The sequence below is a fragment of the Malus sylvestris genome, chromosome 8 (genome assembly GCF_916048215.2).
Source record: "Malus sylvestris chromosome 8, drMalSylv7.2, whole genome shotgun sequence".
Lineage (NCBI taxonomy): Eukaryota > Viridiplantae > Streptophyta > Magnoliopsida > Rosales > Rosaceae > Malus > Malus sylvestris.
In genome coordinates this window covers 15,017,583-15,040,607 of record NC_062267.1, presented here as the reverse complement: position 1 = coordinate 15,040,607, position 23,025 = coordinate 15,017,583, and the positions used below count along the sequence as shown (strand labels likewise).

At 40.6% G+C, this 23,025-nt stretch overlaps 1 pseudogene; it reads left to right on the top strand.

The window, feature by feature from the left end:
• Positions 1-829: 829 nt before the first annotated feature.
• LOC126633167 (protein TPR3-like) lies at positions 830-15,717 on the top strand (annotated as a pseudogene).
• Positions 15,718-23,025: the final 7,308 nt, after the last annotated feature.

The window sequence follows — 23,025 nt, the reverse complement described above, 5'->3', positions numbered from 1 at the left end:
TTATTAGGGATGATACAAATATGGTATGAAAAATATGGTAAAGGCAACATTTTTTATTTTGAATACCAGAAATGTTACTCTTGCAACATTTTTCATACCTTTGGTACTCTTACCACATTTTTCATACCGTATCCATACCATTTTTTAAAAATATATGAGACACACATGTGTTGTGAGTTGTAATTCATTAAAAATAATATAAACATCGTATGAAAAATGTAAACCGTGAACCATTCCTCATCTAAAATAGGTTTCTAAAATAAAAAAAAAAGGTAATATCTTATATAGAATTTTATCTGGAAATCTTAGCTTGCAAGTAAGAGAGAGAGAGAGAGTGACGAACACTCTCTGAAAACTGGCTCAGAAACGGACAAGCACCTCAACCATCACTGTCCACTTTGTCTTTTTCTTTTTTGGACAAGGATTGTCTACCCTCCTTGTTCCCGTGCCCTCCTATGCCATCCTGTTTGTGTGGTCACGGTTAAGCCACGTCAACATTTTATATTACTATTCATTTTGTCTTATTATCTCTATAAAAATAACAATATAAAATGTTGACGTGGCTTAACCGTGACCACACAAAACAGGAGGGCATGGGAGGGCACGGGAACAAGGAGGGCAGACAATCCTTGTCCTTCTTTTGACAAAGCTGAAACAGCTGTCAGAACAAAGGCATTACCTAATGGGGCCCACAGACACTTGTCTCACATGCCCTATCCATACGCCACTGCACTTATATGATAAGTACAGTAACGTATACCTCGTAGGCTCCGCCCAATTATATATAATATCTCTTTGCCCCTCCGCTTATTCGCATTACCATTTATCAGCAGCGTGAGGAACGAGCTCTCTGAGAGAGAGAGAGAGAGTTTTCAGTCCTCTGTTTCCACCACTGGCTCTGTTTCTTCTCTGTTTTGCAGGTAAATCTTTGTGTGTTTTTTGTTACCTTTACCTCTGAAAAGGGTTAATCTTTTGCTTCATTTATGCCTACTTTTTCATCCCCTTCACCTTCTTCTGTCTACCCTCTTGAATTTTACTGGGTTATGGCTACTTTACTGTTTTTGTTCTATGAGAACCCTAATTTTCTCTCTCATATATTGCAAATTTTGCCATATTTTGCATGTTATAAATCTGGATGGAAAATGATTTCCGAGCTGTAATAAAAAAAAAAAGGAAAACTAATGAAAAGGGCTTGAAAACTTTGAGTTTTAATGATAAGGACAAAATAAAGGGTAAAGTGAATAGTACCAGGATTGACTTTTTAGTGTAAAAATGTGGTTTTTCGTTAAAGTGAACAGTACCGGGTGCTTTTCGTTAAAGTTCCAAAAAAAAAAAACCCATATCTTTTAACCCGATTTTATTAGAGAAACGAGTTTTTTTTTTTTTACCCGAAATATTGATGCTTTTATGTGATTTGCTGCATCTAGAGTATATTTTTGTTGATGTAGAGCCTTGTATTTTTCAGAGAAATATCAAATTTTTGCAAGGATTGAACCCTTTTTTTTTATAATCTAGCATGGACCATGACTGTTTTTCTAAACATTTTCCTTGTTATATGTATAATTTTTGTTTGAGATACTTTGGATGCGGTCCCTAATCCTTAACATTCTTTGATTAAAATCTTAATAATATTCAAAGTTTGATTAAAGTCCCTTGACTTTGTAACCTCATTATATTACTAATAATATTTATATTTTTATAGTTTTGACATTAATTGTTTGATATTTTATGAGATTTATAATCCTATAAATTTAAAATCCCTCATTATAATACCATTAGAAACGGTTACAATAAAAAAATTCAAACATTTTGATTCAATAAATGGATAAAAACTATGTAAAAATAATAAATAATAAATGGCAAAAGAATGTATCCATAGTGTTAAAAAAATTGGTACATTTCACATATAACAAAGTGGTGCATTGATAAAGAAGAATGGGTACATTAGAAATAAATTAGGGTACAGATAAAAAATTAAAAATTATGAATACAAATGAATTTTTAAAAATATAGGCGCTAAAAGAAATTAATACATGGGTACAAAATAAAACTAAAAAGAAAATACTACAAATTAAAAAAAATGTTGCAAATTAAAAGTGGGTACAAACTAAAAATATTAATATATGATACAAAGTTTAGGCATAAAACATAAATATACTATATGTAATTTTTCTATCATTGATTAAATGTCACGTGACGGTATACACATGGGTACAAACACAAATAAAACTTTAAAAAATATGGGCACAAAAAGAAACTGATATATGGGTACAAATTAAAAATGAAAAGAAAATTGGTACAAATTAAAAAATATTTGCAAATAAAAAATAGGTACAAACTCAAAATAAAAATATATGATAAAAAAATTTAGCTATAAATATAAATATACTAATTGTAACATTTTTAACATTAAAGGAATATATTTAAAAATAAAAATATTTTATTATTCAAATAATTAATGATGTTATTAATTTAATACCCAAGGACCTTGATCAAAAATTGAAAATGAATAGGATTTTACTCAATGGAGTAACAAAAAGAAGGATGTGAATCTAATTTTCCCATTTTTGTTTCCTTGGCCCATTCGAAGGTTGAAGAGAAGAAGAAGCCGTTGCGATGACGTCTTCTCTCAGTAAGGACCTTATCTTATTGATCATGCAGTTACTTGATGAGGAAAATTTCCAAGAAGCTCGTCATAAGTAATTTACCGATCCGAATTACCGTGTCTTCATATTTGTACATGTTTTTTAAGCTCATGCTTTCCTCTAAAATTAATTAATTTTTTTAATTTTAATTATAGGCTTGAGCAAGAATCTGGACTGTACTTCAATATGAAGTATTTTGAGGAATTGGTGCTCGATGGGAAGTGGGATGAGGTCGAGCGGTATCTCTTGGGGTTCACGAAAATAGATGACAACCGATACTCAATGAAGGTCTTCTTTGAAATTCGTAAGCAGAAGTACCTTGAGGCATTGGATAAGTAAGCATTTGAATCGTTAAGATTTACGCTTTGTTTATGAACCGCTGCACTCAGTGGCGAAGCCAGGAATTGATGGGGGGAGGGGCGAAGTCAGGTAATGAAAGGGGGACACGCGGTCCCCCCAATATATATATATATATATATATATATATATATATTTATTTATTTATTTATATTTTTTTTCGAAACATACGAAACGGCGCCGTTTCAATTATTATTTTTATTTATTTTTTTTGCCAAGACCAAAACGACGTCGTTTTGGCCTGGATGATTTAAAAAAAAACGCAATATGCTGTTGCGCGCAACAGAACCCACACATCACCAGACCACAGGGAGCTCTGAACCCAGTGGCGGATCCAGGATTGTAAGATTGGGTGGTCCAAATCTAAAGTTCCAAAAATTATTAGACGAAAAATAATATTAAAAAATTAAACAATAAACAACTGTTATTCACAATCTTCTTACAAACAACATTACAAATTACAAAGACTAAATATGTCCCCAACGAGATTTCATACTAAAAAATATGTCATGATAGATTTATTGTCAACTAGAGCAAAAACATCCGTATATCATTGAAACCATCCAATATTGAAATTCAACTATTTGATCTGGGTACATTGGAGAGGAGACTAGTGTTGCGCTGGTGGGGTGGGGTGGGGTGGGGTGAGGTGGGGGTGGGGATAAGGAATGGTTCTCTATTTCAAATTTGAACTGTTTTGTTTTTGTTTTTTCAAAAAAAAAAAAAAAATTGTGAAAACTATATATTAAAGAAGTGCACCAAACGCACCGTTTTACTAAGGGTGTTTTCAAACCCCCCCGAGCCCTATGTAAAACATAGTCTTCTTCTTCCTTCTTCTAATTTGCAGAACACCAGAACTCTGCAGCCCCACTCCTCTTATCCTCCACCTTGTGCCCAGACTTGGGTGGTCCTCGACGTCCTTATAGAATATTATCTGGACTTTCGGGTGGTCCCGAGACCGTCCAGGTCCCTTAATAGATCCTCCCCTGAACCAGTGGGTTTTTCGGCGAGGGGAGGGGCGGACCCAGAAATCCAGTCCTGTTTTCCGGCGAGGGGAGTGGCGGCCGCCACTCCTCGCCCTCACGTGGCTTCGCCACTGGCTGCACTGCTTCTTTTTTTTTTCTTTTCTTTTTCTTGAATTTGTTATGACATTGTATCTGGTTTAATCATTTGGAATTCATCAGGCAAGATAGAACTACAGCGGTGGATATCCTAGTTAAGGATCTGAAGATGTTCGCGGGTTTTAATGAAGAATTGTTCAAGGAAATCACTCAGCTCCTCACATTAAATAATTTTAGGTATGCGTTCTGCACAAATTTTGTGAGCCTCGAGTTGCTTGTAGTGTGATTCTCTCAACTGGAATTATGTAATTGATTGGGGTTATGCAGGGAAAACGCTCAACTCGCTAGTTACAGAGATGCAAAAACTGCGAGAACAATTATGGTCATGGAACTTAAGAAGCTCATCGAGGCCAATCCTCTTTTCCGTGATAAAACACTGTTTCCTCACTTAAGACATTCAAGGTTGTGGATTCTCATTAACCAAAGGTACAATAGTAGTTTGTACGCCATGAGAAAAAGAAAAAGGTTCTCATAAATCCAGCTTCCAGTTTGATGTTTTCGATCATTTACCAGTTTTTTTATTTTTATTTTTTTAAATTGTAAATGAACTGAATTTAGAATGAATATGGCAGCTTGAATTGGCAGCATTCCCTTTGTCCAAATCCTAGACAGAATCCTGATATAAGCACCCTATTTGTGGATCACTCTTGTAAGAATTCCAATGATTCATTCGCTCAATTAACCGCAAACAGTCAGCTGATGGGTTCTGTACCGAAAGTTGTTGGTATTCTTCCTGTGGATGCAAATGTGGTACTGCCCTTAGACTACTTCATTCAAGATTTTGCTTCAGAGTGCTGAACTTTTGAATTGAAAAATTATTTTTATTTATGATTTGAATTTCTCCTATCAGCCCTTCCAACAACAACCAGCACTGGTTCACCCACCTTTATCCACATGGATATCTATTCCCCCAAACCATCCAGCTGCTTCGGGAGGAGGTAATGGTTTTGGTAGTCTAACAAATCCAGGTAGTTTTTCTTTTTTATTTATAAGTTTTTTCTCTAAGGCTCGGAGTAATGGCCACTATTATATTATGCTTTTTGGAGAAAGAATAAGCTTGTATTGTCATTTCTGATGATATTCTATTGTCTGGTCTAGCTTCATCGGTGAGCGGTCCTGGGGATTTTGATGATTTGTTCAAAACGCGATTAACCGAGGTTCCGGAAACGGTAAGCTTAAAGTCCGTCTACATGATGAGCACAGAATTTGAATTTGGACCATGCTTGTTTATACACTCTGTAGGGTATGTTGCAAGGGATCAATCTAGGACTAAGTAGCACCGCATTCAACGCGGCAGATTTCCCAAAGACTGTTGCTCGGACCTTGAATCTGGGGTCAGTTCCCACAAGCATGGACTTCCATCCTGTTCAGCATACACTATTTCTAGGTTGATTTCTTTGAGCTTTCCTTTAATTGACGTTGTTGGAACACAAGACGATTAATTTTTCAATCCCAAGAGAAAAAAATATTACTTTTTAGATTTAAGCAGTAAGTTGACAAGTGTGTTTTTGTACCAGTCGGAACTAACGCGGGGGATATAAGTTTGTGGGAAGTTAGTTCTAGGGAGAAATTGCTGTCAAGAAGTTTTCAGGTATGGGATATCGGAGCGAGTTCAATGATGCTAAAGGTATGTTCCCTTATCAACCGAGTCATAATACAGACGACATTGCATTTTGTCACTAGAATCATCTTAACCTATTTGTTTCTAATGAAACTCAGGCAACTCTGATCAAGGATCCATGCGTCTCAGTTAAGCGTATAATATGGAGTCCTGATGGTACTGTATTTGGTAAGTTCTCGATTGGTTAGTTTGAATACGAAAGATGGTAGCTTTTTCTAGAAAATTTAAATGCAATTGTTCTTTCAAACAGGAGTTGCATATTCTAAACACATTATCCAATTATACGATTATTTTGGCGGGAATGAGATTCACCAGCATTTGGAAGTAGGTTATGCATCTTCTACCTTTTCAGTATATTTCATTTTGCCGTTCTCTTTTCTAATACTTCCATCGATTTCTAGATTGATGCTCACGCTGGCAGTGTTAATGATTTGGCGTTCGGCAACCCAGCTAAGCAACTTTGTGTCATAACTTGCGGTGATGATAAGGCCATTAAGGTTGGCTTTGAAGAAGTGGTGATGTAATAGGTCGTAGAAAACACGATAAACTTATACACCGATTTGTGATTTATAGGTGTGGAATGCAACTACGGGGTCAAAGTTGTACACTTTCGAAGGTCATGATGCTCCCGTACATTCTCTGTGTCCTCATAACAAGGAAAATGTCCATGTAAGGCTTCGCTTTATCATATTTTCTTTTCCTTGATTTGTCCCGCTTCATTTGAATTCTATGAATGATTTACCCATTTGTTTTGAAATTCAGCTTATGCCTTTGTGTTTCAGTTTATCTTTTCAACATCAGTAAATGGAAAAATAAAAGCATGGTTATACGACAATCTGGGATACCGGGTGGATTACAATGCTCCTGGTTACTCATGCACAACAATGGCCTATAGTGCAGATGGTAAAAGGTTGGTATACCACTCCATTCTAATATTATTGCAACCTTCACCTATATTTTGGGCAACAGGAAAATTCAATCTTTACTTTGAACTCAATGCAGGCTATTTTCGTGCGGGACAAGCAAAGATGGAGAGTCTCATGTTGTTGAATGGAATGAAAATGATGGTGTAATAAAGAGGAATTACATAGGATTTCAGAAACAATCTTCAGGTGTTGTTCAGTTTGATACAAGCAAGAATAAGTATTTGGCTGTTGGAGATGACTATGCAATCAAAGTTTGGGATATGGATAAGACCAATATTTTGACTACTATTGATGCTGAAGGTGGTCTACCAGTAAGTTTCCTTTAAAATTTTCATCAATAACGTGTACTTATGTTCTAATGGAATTGTGGCTGTACTAAAACATTAATATTTTCCTTTTGAAGGCTAGTCCTTGCATTCGCTTCAAGGCTAGTCCTTGCATTCGCTTCAACAAGGAGGGCTCTTTATTGGCTGTTTCTGCAAACGACTGCAGAGTCAAAATTTTAGCTACGATGGATGGTCTTCGGCTGATGCGCACTATTGAAAGTCACTTGATTATTGCTTCAAGAAATGGACCTGAGACTGCAAGAAAGGTCAGCTTATCAAAATTTCTAAGCTGAGTATAAGGTGCAAACTTTCAAGGATTGCAACTGGATTTAAATGATGCTGGTTGCATTATGTTTTCCTTGTGCAATTTCGTACCACGCGATCATGAACAATGTTTTGGCTTCATCCTTCTCAATTCTATATTTTCAATTACAGTAATCTTAATATTTAGTTCTAGTCTACAATAAATGGAGCATGTTTTTACAGAGTGGTAGCACCAGAAACCTCAAGGAGGTGAAACCAACCAGATTACCGGAAGAAGTGAACACAACAAGGATCTGGAATCTCACTCAGATCAGTGAAACTTCTCAGCTTCGGACATTGAGGCTCACGGCCTTAATGAAAACAGACAAGGTTGGATGTCTTTTCTGTATATATTTTTAGCATTAGGGACACTCAATTATTACTCATCCATTTTGCAGATAAGTAGGCAGTAGTTCACTATGACATTCCTGTATCTCATTCACTATGCACTTGCGATTCGGCAACTATATTTTTTTTTTGTTTTCTTATTTAACCACTGATTTTGGAGTAAAGAAAAAGAAAGTTCCTCATTGGCTTCTTTATTACCAACAGATCTCAAGGTTGACATACACATATTCAGGCAATGCCATTCTAGCATTGGGATCCAGTGCCATCCATCAACTGTGGAGGTGGTCGCAGGATGACCATAGTTTGAGGGCAAAGGTATTAACTCTATATTTTCTCTCATTCTGTTACATATAGTTCAAATTTGACGATTGTACCATTCCGAATTCTAAAGTGAGGATTATGGCTATATGCAATTTTATATTGTCTAGGCAACAGCCAACGTTACCCCGCAGTTAATGCAACAAACTTCAGGCATTCTTATGACAAATGATCTTACTGGTGCTAAACCTGATTATACACTACCCTGCTTTGCTTTGTCTAAGAATGATTCATATGTCATGTCAACCTCCGGAGGGAAGATATCTTTGTTCAACATGATGACATTCAAGGCAAGTTTTCATAACCCAACATAATTTGGTCGCGGTTGGTTCAGCTGCTTTTATACATGTTATCTCATGAAACACGAAATTTTTATTTCCAAAATTGGTTGGGGCTCTTGATCGGTGACAAGTTATTTGTTTAACTACAGACGATGACAACTTTCATGTCTCCACCCCCTGTGGCAACAAGTCTTGCTTTCCACCCTGAAGACAATAATGTTATTGCTGTTGGCATGGATGATTCCACTGTTCACATCTACAATGTCCGCATAAATGAGGTATGTGGTTTCGTAAAGCACAGTGCACAGATATTGCATTTGTGTTTACTATATATATGTAAATATTTTCTGTGCTCACCTTTTTCCTGGTGTTAGGTTAAGATCAAGCTTAAGGGTCACTCAAAAAGAGTCACGGGTCTTGCCTTCTCCTATCTTCTTCATACACTTGTTTCTCTTGGAGCAGATGCTCAGGTTAGTATTTCATGAAAAGAGAGAATTGAAGCAGTTGTTTCTCAATGTGGAAAAGAGAAAATTGGAAAATGTACACTTACCTACCGAGGCTTAGATATTGAAAGTGTCAAAATCAATATGGTCCTTATGAATAATTCTACAACAACAACAACAACAACAACAACAAAGCCTTTTCCCACTAAGTGGGGTCGGCTATATGAATCCTAGAACGCCATTGCGCTCGGTTTTGTGTCATGTCCTCCGTTAGATCCAAGTACTCTAAGTCTTTTCTTAGAGTCTCTTCCAAAGTTGTCCTAGGTCTTCCTCTACCCCTTCGGCCCTGAACCTCTGTCCCGTAGTCACATCTTCGAACCGGAGCGTCAGTCGGTCTTCTTTGCACATGTTCAAAATCACCGGAGCCGATTTTCTCTCATATGTCCTACAATTTCGGCTACTCCTACTTTACCTCGGATATCCTCATTCCCAATCTTATCCTTTCTCGTGTGCCCACACATCCCACGAAGCACCCTCATCTCCGCTACACCCATTTTGTGTACGTGTTGATGCTTCACCACCCAACATTCTGTGCCATACAACATCGCTAGCCTTATTGCCGTCCTATAAAATTTTCCCTTGAGCTTCAGTGGCCTACGACGGTCACACAACACGCCGGATGCACTCTTTCCATCCAGCTCGTATTCTATGGTTGAGATCTCCATCTAATTCTCCGTTCTCTTGCAAGATAGATCCTAGGTAGCGAAAACGATCGCTTTTTGTGATCTTCGCTAGATTGCTCCGGTCATTAGTGTGGATAAGTATATAAATGGATAGAGATAGGAAAGCAAACACAAGATGTACGTGGTTCACCCAGATTGGCTACGTCCACGGAATAGAAGAGTTATCATTAATTGTGAAGGGTTTACACAAGTACATAGGTTCAAGCTCTCATTTAGTGAGTACAAGTGAATGATTTAGTACAAATGACATTAGGAAATATTGTGGGAGAATGATCTCGTAATCACGAAACTTCTAAGTATCGGAGTGTGGTGTCGTCTTGACTTGCCTTATCTGTCTCATAGGTAGATGTGGCATCTTCTCTAGAAGTACTCTTCCTCCATCCAGGGGTGGTATCTTTAACTGGTGGAGATGCACAAGGTAATGTATCAATTTCACTTGAAGCTTACTTGTAGTTTCAGGCTTGGTCAAGCGCGATACAAACCATGTAGTAGGAGTCCCCCAAGTCGCCGAGCTAGGGGGTCTGCTGAAAGAGGTGACAGACAAGGTAAGCAATCAGAGCTCCGACTGATTGTTCACCTTCTCCCCATCTTGCAGCAGCATGAAGGATAAAGAGAAGAAAAATGAGAAGAGATGATATGAGATACTTTTGCTTTTGAAGAAGTAACTTTCCACAGGCTTATTCTTGAACTGAGCTGGAGGGTTTTCTGGTTTCCTCCAGAGTATAAGGCCGACTGAAGAATTTGAGGGTCAAAACAAGTCCATCAAATCTAGAGTACGTTCCACCCTGCTGATATGGGATACTTTTGCTTTTGACAGAGTAATGAATGTATCGGCACGTGTGCTGTTACGCTTGTCTCCACATGCTTCCTTGTATCCTTCGCACTTGCCCTATCTGTTCCTCAAGCAGATGCGGAATCTTCCCTGGAAACATAAGATGTTGAAGATGAGTACTCGAGAGCAATGCCAGGTAAGTAATCAGGTAAGGGGTTCCAGGCAGTCAGTTCCTGGCTGGAAGCTTGATTCCAAGTGCTGACTGATTGCTCTCTTTCTCCTTGTCTTGCAGGTAAAAACAAGGCCAAAAGAAAAGACAGGGAAAAAGCATGATATGGGATACTCTTGCTTTTAACCCTGATGATATGAGATATTCTTGCTCTAGTATAGCTTGTTTGCAGAGGTATTATCGGGGGGAAAGAAAGCTGAGTATTTCGAAAGGCTTCGTTGGGAGTGCCCTCTCAGATATGATGAAGGGTTGAGCATTTTTGCAGGTCTGCCTGTCCGTTGGGGATGAAGGTCGACATATATAGGAGTCTCCCTAACAACAAGTAGTAATGCTATTCCTTTACCCTGCTTGGTCATAGCACGGTAGTGGGAGCTGCCAGTTTCACATGTTTTAACTCTGTCAGAGCACTTTGAAAAAGTGGTCTGTGGTATCTGGCTCTCGAGATTCGGAGAACGATGCCTCTTCGATTTTTGAGAAAGCAATCATGCTGGGGGTATGACTCTCGAGATTCGGAGAGCAGTGTCTCTTCGATTTTTGAGGAAGTAATCATGTTGGGAGTCTGGCTCTCGAGATTCGGAGGGCGGTGCCTCTTCGATTTTGGAGCAAGCAATCTTGTTGGGAGTGTTGTCTCGAATGTGAGTAAAGGTTGGGCATGTTTGCTAGTCTACCTTGCCACGAAGCACAAAGGTTGACACATAGGGACTTTCCAATTATCCAGCAATGGTACTGTTCCTTTACCCTCTCTTCGATTTTGAGAAAGTAGTCATGTTGGGAGTCTGGCTCTCGAGATTCGGAGGACGGTGCCTCTTCGATTTTGGAGCAAGCAATCTTATTGGGAGTGTTTTCTCGAATGTGAGTAAAGGTTGGGCATGTTTGCTAGTCTACCTTGCCACGAAGCACAGAGGTTGACACACAGGGACTTTCCAATTATCCAGCAGTGGTACTGTTCCTTTACAGTTGTGGGTAATAATATGGTAGCTAGACCTTCAAAATTTATGTGTCTAAACTTTTGTTAGTGCTGTTTCTTTACTATTCTTTTACCTTTCTTGGTCAGAGCGATGTAGTGGGAGCTGCAAGCTTCACGTGCTCAACTTTGGCAGAGAACTTTGGCAAAGTTATTTGTGGTACCCATGAGCTATTGTTGCGTGTGGGAAGTGGGTGATTGAACAGTAAGATTCATGTGCTTTCTACTTCACCAGAAGTCTTCGACAGAATGCCCATAATTTCTGCAAAGCTGAGTGTGCGTGTGACAGGTGCTGACAAGGCTAGAAAAGTAGGTGCCTCTTCGATTTCTGAGATCGGCCCTCGTGGTCTCTGAGCAGCCCAGCTTTTGAGAAAGCGAGCGCCTCTTCGATTGATTCGGAGAACGATGCCTCATCGATTTTTGAGAAAGCAATCATGCTGGGGGTCTGGCTCTCGAGATTCGGGGAGCAGTGTCTCTTCGATTTTTGAGAAAGTAATCATGATGGGAGTCTGGCTCTCGAGATTCGGAGGGCGGTGCCTCTTCGATTTTGGAGCAAGCAATCTTGTTGGGAGTGTTTTCTCGAATGTGAGTAAAGGGTGGGCATGTTTGCTAGTCTACCTTGCCACGAAGCACAGAGGTTGACACACAAGGACTTTCCAATTATCCAGCAATGGTACTGTTCCTTTACCCTCTCTTCGATTTTTAAGAAAGTAGTCATGTTGGGAGTCTGGCTCTCGAGATTCGGAGGACGGTGCCTCTTCGATTTTGGAGCAAGCAATCTTATTGGGAGTGTTTTCTCGAATGTGAGTAAAGGTTGGGCATGTTTGCTAGTCTACCTTGCCACGAAGCACAGAGGTTGACACACAGGGACTTTCCAATTATCCAGCAGTGGTACTGTTCCTTTACCCTTGTGGGTAATAATATGGTAGCTAGACCTTCAAAATTTATGGGTCTAAACTTTGTTAGTGCTGTTTCTTTGCTATTCTTTTACCCTTCTTGGTCAGAGCGATGTAGTGGGAGCTGCAAGCTTCACGTGCTCAACTTTGGCAGAGAACTTTGGCAAAGTTATCTGTGGTACCCATGAGCTATTGTTGCGTGTGGGAAGTGGGTGATTGAACAGTAAGATTCATGTGTTTTCTACTTCCCCAGAAGTCTTTGACAGAATGCCCATAATTTCCGCAAAACTGAGTGTGCGTGTGACAGGTGCTGACAAGGCTGGAAAAGGCTGGAAAAGTAGGTGCCTCTTCGATTTCTGAGATCGGCCCTCGTGGTCTCTGGGGAGCCCAGCTTTTGAGAAAGCGAGCGCCTCTTCGATTTTTGAGATCGGCCTTCGTGGTCTTTGAGCAGCCCAACTTTTGAGAAAGCAAACGCCTCTTCGATTTCTGAGATCAACCCTCGTGATCTCTAAGCAGCCCAGCTTTTGAGAAAGCAAACGCCTCTTCGATTTCTGAGCAGGCGCCTCTTCAATTTCTGAAGCTTCGTCGAGTGCAGATTTTTATAGGGGCTGGCATTAAGTTCCAAAGCACACTTGAATCTCCACCAGTAGAAGCTTCATTCTTGCACTTCTAAGATCTTGATTTGTCCGACCTCTTCTCTCTTCAACACCTTTAAAAATGTCTGGCCCCTCCGACCGTCGTTTTGACTTGAACCTTGTTGAAGAGGCAGCCCCGCCTTCTCCAGACAACATATGGCGCCCATCCTTCGTCTCCCCTACTGGTCCTCTTACCGTTGGGGATTCCGTGATGAAGAATGATATGACCGCTGCGGTGGTGGCCAGGAACCTTCTCACTCCCAAAGATAACAGACTACTTTCCAAACGGTCTGATGAGTTAGCTGTTAAGGATTCGCTGGCTCTCAGTGTTCAGTGTGCAGGTTCTGTGTCTAATATGGCCCAACGCCTATTTGCTCGAACCCGCCAAGTTGAATCATTGGCGGCTGAAGTGATGAGTCTCAAACAGGAGATTAGAGGGCTCAAGCATGAGAATAAACAGTTGCACCGGCTCGCACATGACTATGCTACAAACATGAAGAGGAAGCTTGACCAGATGAAGGAAACTGATGGTCAGGTTTTACTTGATCATCAGAGATTTGTGGGTTTGTTCCAAAGGCATTTATTGCCTTCGTCTTCTGGGGCTGTACCGCGTAATGAAGCTCCAAATGATCAACCTCTGATGCCTCCTCCTTCTAGGGTTCTGTCTAGTACTGAGGCTCCAAATAATCCCCCTCCGGTGCCTTCTCTTTCTGGGGCTCTACCGACTGCTGAGACTTCTCCTAAGCAACCTTTGTGAAGGCTCCCTCTTGTGTGCTTATTTTGACTCATGTATATGTACATATTTGTAGCTTATCGGGGATATCAATAAATAAGCTTTCCTTCATTTCAACGTATTGTGTTAAATACACCAAAGCCTTCTTCGCTAAGTTCTTTGAATTTTCTTTTGTTAAAGCTTGTATGTTGAAGTTTTCTGAGTGGAGCGTGTAGGTTGGGGTAGTGTTCCCTTAATTTCCCGAGTGAGGAAAACTTCTCGGTTGGAGACTTGGAAAATCCAAGTCACTGAGTGGGATCGGCTATATGAATCTTAGAACGCCATTGTGCTCGATCCTGTGTCATGTCCTTCGTTAGATCCAAGTACTCTAAGTCTTTTCTTAGAGTCTCTTCCAAAGTTTTCCTAGGTCTTCCTCTACCCCTTCGGCCCTGAACCTCTGTCCCATAGTCGCATCTTCTAATCGGAACGTCAGTAGGCCTTCTTTGCACATGTCCAAACCACCGTAACCGATTTTCTCTCATCTTTCCTTCAATTTCGGCTACTCCTACTTTACCCCGGATATCCTCATTCCTAATCTTATCCTTTCTCGTGTGCCCACACATCCAACGAAGCATCCTCATCTCCGCTACACCCATTTTGTGTACGTGTTGATGTTTCACCGCCCAACATTCTGTGCCATACAGCATCGCCGGCCTTATTGCCGTCCTATAAAATTTTCCCTTGAGCTTCAGTGGCATACGGCGGTCACACAACACGCCGGATGCACTCTTCCACTTCATCCATCCAGCTTGTATTCTATGGTTGAGATCTCCATCTAATTCTCCGTTCTTTTGCAAGATAGATCCTAGGTAACGAAAACGGTCGCTCTTTGGTATTTCTTGATCTCCGATCCTCACCCCTAACTCGTTTTGGCCTCCATTTGCACTGAACTTGCACTCCATATATTCTGTCTTTGATCGGCTTAGGCGAAGACCTTATGAATAATTCTACAAAAAAAAAAAAAAAAATGTTTCGTGTTTTGGGTAAGTATACTTTTTGTATTTTCTTTCCCAGCTTATTGTGTGAAACTCTGAAAAGTGGGAAAGGGAGAATAGCTGTTTCTTGCGAATTCCTGCTGGGAGGATGCCTACAGTAATGGTTGAAACTCAGCTTCAGTATCACAAGGATCTGATGCACATCCTTGTAATACACGAGAGTCAACTTGCCATATAAGAAACGTCGAAACTTGAATGTGAAAAGCAGGTACTTCTATTTTGGCACGCACATTATCCAGTAGACCACTTAGCTCTAACTAATCGCAACAATGTAGAAACAGTTATGATGTACACCAGATTACATTTTTTATACCTCGATTATTACATGTTTTCTGTTTATGTTTCAGTGGATTGTAGAAGAATCTGCAGCACCAATCTCGCACGTGACATTTTCTTGTGACAGCCAGTCAGTGTATGCGAGCTTTACGGATGGAACCGTGCGCATATTTACATCAAATCTTCAACTGCAATGCCAGATTAACCCCAATGCTTATTTTCCACCTGATGTCAGGTGATTAAATCTCCTGTGCTATATCTCAGATGAAAAATGCTGCATTTTTTCATTCCCGTAACTATTTAAACAAACTATTACCCCCGCGATTGAGTATAACTTCTTTCTACATTTTTCCAGCAGCAGTTCTGCCTCACACTCTCTGGTTGTAGCTGCACATCCCCAAGAGCCAAACCAGTTTGCCATAGGACTAACAGATGGAGCAGTTATGATCTTCGAACCGCTCAAATCAGAAGAGAAATGGGGTGTGCCACCGCCTGTTGACAATGGCCTCCATACTACAAATGAAGGAAGCTTGGGTATTGGAAGCAAACGTTGGGTACAGGAAGCAAACGTCTCCTTCTAAAAAGGCGTAGTTAGGACTTGGGGACTCTACAATTCAACAAGGCCTTGGTTTTTTTTTTCCTATGTTTGTATTAGTTTTTCTTTTTATTTTGCCAATTCTGTCGTACCTTGGAACTTTTAAATCTCTGAATTTCTTTGGTATGCTGCAATGAATGATATTTTATAACTTTTTGCTTTCATCATTTCTTCGAAGGGAGTTTTTCAGTCCTTTCCCTCGGAACAAATCTTCTTGATGCTGGAAAAACAAAATTCACAACACAATAACGGCAATATTAGTATGTCACGCATTGTGATCAATAGGGTGGTGTTATCTGTATATATATTTTTACTAATTACGCACCTCTCTTAATTTTCGATCGTAGGATCAAATGAAGAAGATCAATGAACAAGAATTAACAAGGGTGCGTAAAAGTTTAAAAGGGGTGAGGGAATAGAACTACCCTTCGAAGTTTTAATTCGCAAGTTTCAAACTTGGTGAAATGGAGCTTCATAGGAGTTGGAATATGATTCAAAGGAAACAACATCAGTACACACACACAAAAAAAAAAAAAATATCCTTACCGTACTTTCCCTTCTTTTCTATCTCTACTCCTGATTTAGATTACTTCAAATTATTACTAGGAAAAATTTATTTGAACTCATATAGCTTATCTCTATGCCGAGTTTAAACTTTAAATGTAAATTGAAATTTATGAAGTACAAGATAAAATTAGCAATAAAACTGAAATTTACTCAGAAGGGGTAGAGGAAGACCTACTGACGTTCCGATTAGAAGATGCGACTATGGGACAGAGGTTTATGGCCGAAGGGGTAGAGGAAGACCTAGGAAAACTTTGGAAGAGACTCTAAGAAAAGACTTAGAGTACTTGGATCTAACGAAGGACATGACACAGGATCGAGCACAATGGCGTTCTAAGATTCATATAGCCGATCCCACTCAGTGACTTGGATTTTCCAAGTCTCCAACCGAGAAGTTTTCCTCACTCGGGAAATTAAGGGAACACTACCCCAACCTACATGCTCCACTCAGAAAGTTTCAACATACAAGCTTTAACAAAAGAAAATTCAAAGAACTTAGCGAAGAAGGCTTTGGTGTATTTAACACAATACGTTGAAATGAAGGAAAGCTTATTTATTGATATCCCCGATGAGCTACAAATATGTACATATACATGAGTCAAAATAAGCACACAAGAGGGAGCCTTCACAAAGGTTGCTTAGGAGAAGTCTCAGCAGTCGGTAGAGCCCCAGAAAGAGAAGGCACCGGAGGGGGATCATTTGGAGCCTCAACACTGGACAGAACCCTAGAAGGAGGAGGCATCAGAGGTTGATCATTTGGAGCTTCATTACGCGGTACAGCCCCAGAAGACGAAGGCAATAAATGCCTTTGGAACAAACCCACAAATCTCTGATGATCAAGTAAAACCTGACCATCAGTTTCCTTCATCTGGTCAAGCTTCCTCTTCATGTTTGTAGCATAGTCATGTGCAAGCCGGTGCAACTGTTTATTCTCATGTTTGAGCCCTCTAATCTCCTGTTTGAGACTCATCACTTCAGCCGCCAATGATTCAACTTGGCGGGTTCGAGCAAATAGGCGTTGGGCCATATTAGACACAGAACCTGCACACTGAACACTGAGAGCCAGCGAATCCTTAACAGCTAACTCATCAGACCGTTTGGAAAGTAGTCTGTTATCTTTGGGAGTGAGAAGGTTCCTGGCCACCACCGCAGCGGTCATATCATTCTTCATCACGGAATCCCCAACGGTAAGAGGACCAGTAGGGGAGACGAAGGATGGGCGCCATATGTTGTCTGGAGAAGGCGGGGCTGCCTCTTCAACAAGGTTCAAGTCAAAACGACGGTCGGAGGGGCCAGACATTTTCAAAGGTGTTGAAGAGAGAAGAGGTCGGACAAATCAAGATCTTAGAAGTGCAAGAATGAAGCTTCTACTGGTGGAGATTCAAGTGTGCTTTGGAACTTAATGCCAGCCCCTATAAAAATCTGCACTCGACGAAGCTTCAGAAATCGAAGAGGCGCCTGCTCAGAAATCGAAGAGGCGTTTGCTTTCTCAAAAGCTGGGCTGCTTAGAGATCACGAGGGTTGATCTCAAAAATCGAAGAGGCGTTTGCTTTCTCAAAAGTTGGGCTGCTCAAAGACCACGAAGGCCGATCTCAAAAATCGAAGAGGCGCTCGCTTTCTCAAAAGCTGGGCTCCCCAGAGACCACGAGGGCCGATATCAGAAATCGAAGAGGCACCTACTTTTCCAGCCTTTTCTAGCCTTGTCAGCACCTGTCACACGCACACTCAGTTTTGCGGAAATTATGGGCATTCTGTCAAAGACTTCTGGGGAAGTAGAAAACACATGAATCTTACTGTTCAATCACCCACTTCCCACACGCAACAATAGCTCATGGGTACCACAGATAACTTTGCCAAAGTTCTCTGCCAAAGTTGAGCACGTGAAGCTTGCAGCTCCCACTACATCGCTCTGACCAAGAAGGGTAAAAGAATAGCAAAGAAACAGCACTAACAAAGTTTAGACCCATAAATTTTGAAGGTCTAGCTACCATATTATTACCCACAAGGGTAAAGGAACAGTACCACTGCTGGATAATTGGAAAGTCCCTGTGTGTCAACCTCTGTGCTTCGTGGCAAGGTAGACTAGCAAACATGCCCAACCTTTACTCACATTCGAGAAAACACTCCCAATAAGATTGCTTGCTCCAAAATCGAAGAGGCACCGTCCTTCGAATCTCGAGAGCCAGACTCCCAACATGACTACTTTCTTAAAAATCGAAGAGAGGGTAAAGGAACAGTACCATTGCTGGATAATTGGAAAGTCCCTGTGTGTCAACCTCTGTGCTTCGTGGCAAGGTAGACTAGCAAACATGCCCAACCTTTACTCACATTCGAGAAAACACTCCCAACAAGATTGCTTGCTCCAAAATCGAAGAGGCACCGCCCTCCGAATCTCGAGAGCCAGACTCCCAACATGATTACTTTCTCAAAAATCGAAGAGACACTGCTCCCCGAATCTCGAGAGCCAGACCCCCAGCATGATTGCTTTTTCAAAAATCGATGAGGCATCGTTCTCCGAATCAATCGAAGAGGCGCTCGCTTTCTCAAAAGCTGGGCTGCTCAGAGACCACGAGGGCCGATCTCAGAAATCGAAGAGGCACCTACTTTTCTAGCCTTGTCAGCACCTGTCACACGCACACTCAGCTTTGCAGAAATTATGGGCATTCTGTCGAAGACTTCTGGTGAAGTAGAAAGCACATGAATCTTACTGTTCAATCACCCACTTCCCACACGCAACAATAGCTCATGGGTACCACAAATAACTTTGCCAAAGTTCTCTGCCAAAGTTGAGCACGTGAAGCTTGCAGCTCCCATTACATCGCTCTGACCAAGAAAGGTAAAAGAATAGCAAAGAAACAGCACTAACAAAAGTTTAGACACATAAATTTTGAAGGTCTAGCTACCATATTATTACCCACAACTGTAAAGGAACAGTACCACTGCTGGATAATTGGAAAGTCCCTGTGTGTCAACCTCTGTGCTTCGTGGCAAGGTAGACTAGCAAACATGCCCAACCTTTACTCACATTCGAGAAAACACTCCCAATAAGATTGCTTGCTCCAAAATCGAAGAGGCACCGTCCTCCGAATCTCGAGAGCCAGACTCCCAACATGACTACTTTCTCAAAATCGAAGAGAGGGTAAAGGAACAGTACCATTGCTGGATAATTGGAAAGTCCCTGTGTGTCAACCTTTGTGCTTCGTGGCAAGGTAGACTAGCAAACATGCCCAACCTTTACTCACATTCGAGACAACACTCCCAACAAGATTGCTTGCTCCAAAATCGAAGAGGCACCGCCCTCCGAATCTCAAGAGCCAGACTCCCAACATGATTACTTCCTCAAAAATCGAAGAGACACTGCTCTCCGAATCTCGAGAGTCATACCCATAGCATGATTGCTTTCTCAAAAATCGAAGAGGCATCGTTCTCCGAATCTCGAGAGCCAGATACCACAGACCACTTTTTCAAAGTGCTCTGACAGAGTTAAAACATGTGAAACTGGCAGCTCCCACTACCGTGCTATGACCAAGCAGGGTAAAGGAATAGCATTACTACTTGTTGTTAAGGAGACTCCTATATATGTCGACCTCCATCCCCAACGGACAGGCAGACCTGCAAAAATGCTCAACCCTTCATCATATCTGAGAGGGCACTCCCAACGAAGCCTTTCGAAATATTCAGCTTTCTTTCCCCCCGATAATACCTCTGCAAACAAGCTATACTAGAGCAAGAATATCTCATATCATCAGGGTTAAAAGCAAGAGTATCCCATATCATGCTTTTTCCCTGTCTTTTCTTTTGGCCTTGTTTTTACCTACAAGACAAGGAGAAAGAGAGCAATCAGTCAGCACTTGGAATCAAGCTTCCAGCCAGGAACTGACTGCCTGGAACCCCTTACCTGATTACTTACCTGGCATTGCTCTCGAGTACTCATCTTCAACATCTTATGTTTCCAGGGAAGATTCCGCATCTGCTTGAGGAACAGATAGGGCAAGTGCGAAGGATACAAGGAAGCATGTGGAGACAAGCGTAACAGCACACGTGCCGATACATTCATTACTCTGTCAAAAGCAAAAGTATCCCATATCAGCAGGGTGGAACGTACTCTAGATTTGATGGACTTGTTTTGACCCTCAAATTCTTCAGTCGGCCTTATACTCTGGAGAAAACCAGAAAACCCTCCAGCTCAGTTCAAGAATAAGCCTGTGGAAAGTTACTTCTTCAAAAGCAAAAGTATCTCATATCATCTCTTCTCATTTTTCTTCTCTTTATCCTTCATGCTGCTGCAAGATGGGGAGAAGGTGAACAATCAGTCGGAGCTCTGATTGCTTACCTTGTCTGTCACCTCTTTCAGCAGACCCCCTAGCTCGGCGACTTGGGGGACTCCTACTACATGGTTTGTATCGCGCTTGACCAAGCCTGAAACTACAAGTAAGCTTCAAGTGAAATTGATACATTACCTTGTGCATCTCCACCAGTTAAAGATACCACCCCTGGATGGAGGAAGAGTACTTCCAGAGAAGATGCCACATCTACCTATGAGACAGATAAGGCAAGTCAAGACGACACCACACTCCGATACTTAGAAGTTTCGTGATTACGAGATCATTCTCCCACAATATTTCCTAATGTCATTTGTACTAAATCATTCACTTGTACTCACTAAATGAGAGCTTGAACCTATGTACTTGTGTAAACCCTTCACAATTAATGAGAACTCTTCTATTCCGTGGACGTAGCCAATCTGGGTGAACCACGTACATCTTGTGTTTGCTTTCCTATCTCTATCCATTTATATATTTATCCACACTAATGACCGGAGCAATCTAGCGAAGATCACAAAAAGCGATCGTTTTCGCTACCTAGGATCTATCTTGCAAGAGAACGGAGAATTAGATGGAGATCTCAACCATAGAATACGAGCTGGATGGAAAGAGTGCATCCGGCGTGTTGTGTGACTGTCGTAGGCCACTGAAGCTCAAGGGAAAATTTTATAGGACGGCAATAAGGCTAGCGATGTTGTATGGCACAGAATGTTGGGTGGTGAAGCATCAACACGTACACAAAATGGGTGTAGCGGAGATGAGGATGCTTCGTGGGATGTGTGGGCACACGAGAAAGGATAAGATTGGGAATGAGGATATCCGAGGTAAAGTAGGAGTAGCCGAAATTGTAGGAAAGATGAGAGAAAATCGGCTCCGGTGATTTTGAACATGTGCAAAGAAGGCCGACTGACGCTCCGGTTCGAAGATGTGACTACGGGACAGAGGTTCAGGACCGAAGGGGTAGAGGAAGACCTAGGACAACTTTGGAAGAGACTCTAAGAAAAGACTTAGAGTACTTGGATCTAACGGAGGACATGACACAAAACCGAGCGCAATGGCGTTCTAGGATTCATATAGCCGACCCCACTTAGTGGGAAAAGGCTTTGTTGTTGTTGTTGTTGTTGTATAATCAAACTCTAATGTCACACAACTTTTATCCTACATTCATTCTGGTTAGAACCCAAAGATACTCTCATAGAGAAAAACAATTTCTTTTTAACCGATGGATGGTGATTTTGTCTAACCCTTGCCTCCATAAAGCACTCCCGCCTCAAATATTTCTACTTAACTAATTGTACCCACCAATTTTGATGATCTGTAAGCACCTTCCAACCTAACTTAGCAAGACATGCATTATTGAACAGTTCACTCTTTCTAATACCCATCCCCCCATTACTCTTAGGCTGACAAACCTTACTTATCTCAGGCAATGGGATTCATTCTGCTAACTTCCTATTTTCTTTATCGAGCATCTTTGTAAACTTGTCTGGGTACTTAAAGCAAGTCATCATGTGATTCAGCATACCACTAAGGTTGCTTTAAGAAGAGGTACTCCACCAGCTTTAGAGAGGGTATTGGTTTTCCAGCCCGCTAGTTTATTTTTTATTCTTAACATGATATCCTTTGTATTCATAGGATCTCTCCAACTTATAATGTTATTAATTACTAAGTATTTCCCAATTGTAGTTTGAGTTGGATTTGAATAATATTAACAATATCATTTTGAATCTGATTAGTAGTATTCTCCGGAAAATAAAGGGACGGTTTATTAAAGTTTATCTTCTGCCCATAAGCCAAAGCAAAGCAATTTAGAACATTCAAAATATTTCTAGCTGCAACTCTCGTCACTTTAGCAAAGATGAGACAGTCATCCTCAAACATTAAGTTCGAGACTTTAAGGCCTCTAGGAGAAGTCAGAAGACCAATGTTAGTTCTTGAAGAAAGGGAGTGGACTTTAAAGTGTCTAATTAAACGTTCCATGCACAAAATGAAAATATAAGGGGATAATGGTCCCCCTTGCCTAATTCCTCTACATGGATAGAAATACCTATGGGCTTTACCATTAATAAGAAGAGAGTTTTAACGAAAAGGGCCTGACACTATTCATTCTTAATCAAAACGACATTTTGTGTATTAATAGTCCATAATGGATCAGGCTCTTTTCTTTATTTACTCTTATGTCATTACAACGGAGTCCACAATGATGTTAACATTTCGGTCTGGGAAAACATTATTTTACATTATGCTATTAAACTTATGCTAATTTACAGTTAGATCTTCATGCTTCCATTATGTTGTCGATGTTATGCAGCTCTTCTTCTGTCAAATTATTACAGTACTGTTCATTGCCTTCTACTAGCTCTGCATCTCTTTCTCTATCTTCTTTCACCTTGTAGTACATTTCTACTGTTTCTTCTTTGAAATTTTGAGGCTTCCAATAAGGCTGATGACTGATTCTTGTCTTGCTGTAAATATACATTTCTTCTTCCTCTGCTACTAATATCATATTATACCTAAAATCTTCAAACTCATCTAAGGCATACATTTGGATCCCTTTAAATTTTAAAATA